The sequence below is a fragment of the Arachis duranensis genome, chromosome 4 (genome assembly GCF_000817695.3).
Source record: "Arachis duranensis cultivar V14167 chromosome 4, aradu.V14167.gnm2.J7QH, whole genome shotgun sequence".
In the NCBI taxonomy this organism is placed as follows: domain Eukaryota; kingdom Viridiplantae; phylum Streptophyta; class Magnoliopsida; order Fabales; family Fabaceae; genus Arachis; species Arachis duranensis.
This window is the reverse complement of record NC_029775.3, coordinates 3954288-3954716: the sequence shown is the minus strand read 5'-3', so window position 1 is coordinate 3954716 and position 429 is coordinate 3954288.

Below are 429 nucleotides of genomic sequence, written 5' to 3'. Positions count from 1 at the left end.
TTTATGTATTTTGATTTTCCTATTATTTATTCAATTATAAACTTTAACAGAAAATATGTTCAAAACTAATATCTCGAGTTATCTTATTAGGTAATAACCCAACACCACGTTGATCAAGGTCTCCAATTACTAATCTACATTCTGTATATAAAAAAAATGATGTTCCAATATTAGTGATATTAGTAATTCGGGTATCACACATGAAGCATATGATAGTCCATGTCATCAGACAAGTCAACAACATCTTCAACAAACATCAAATAATATCTACCAGTTACTATGTTAATATGTTTTTATTACTTAAAGACCAAACACTTAACTTTTTAATTGGTCTATTACAAACAATCATTGGTATATGCTAAATAATTATTATAGATTCATTGGAATACACAAATCGAATTAGATTGCAAAGGGATGTAAGACTGAATA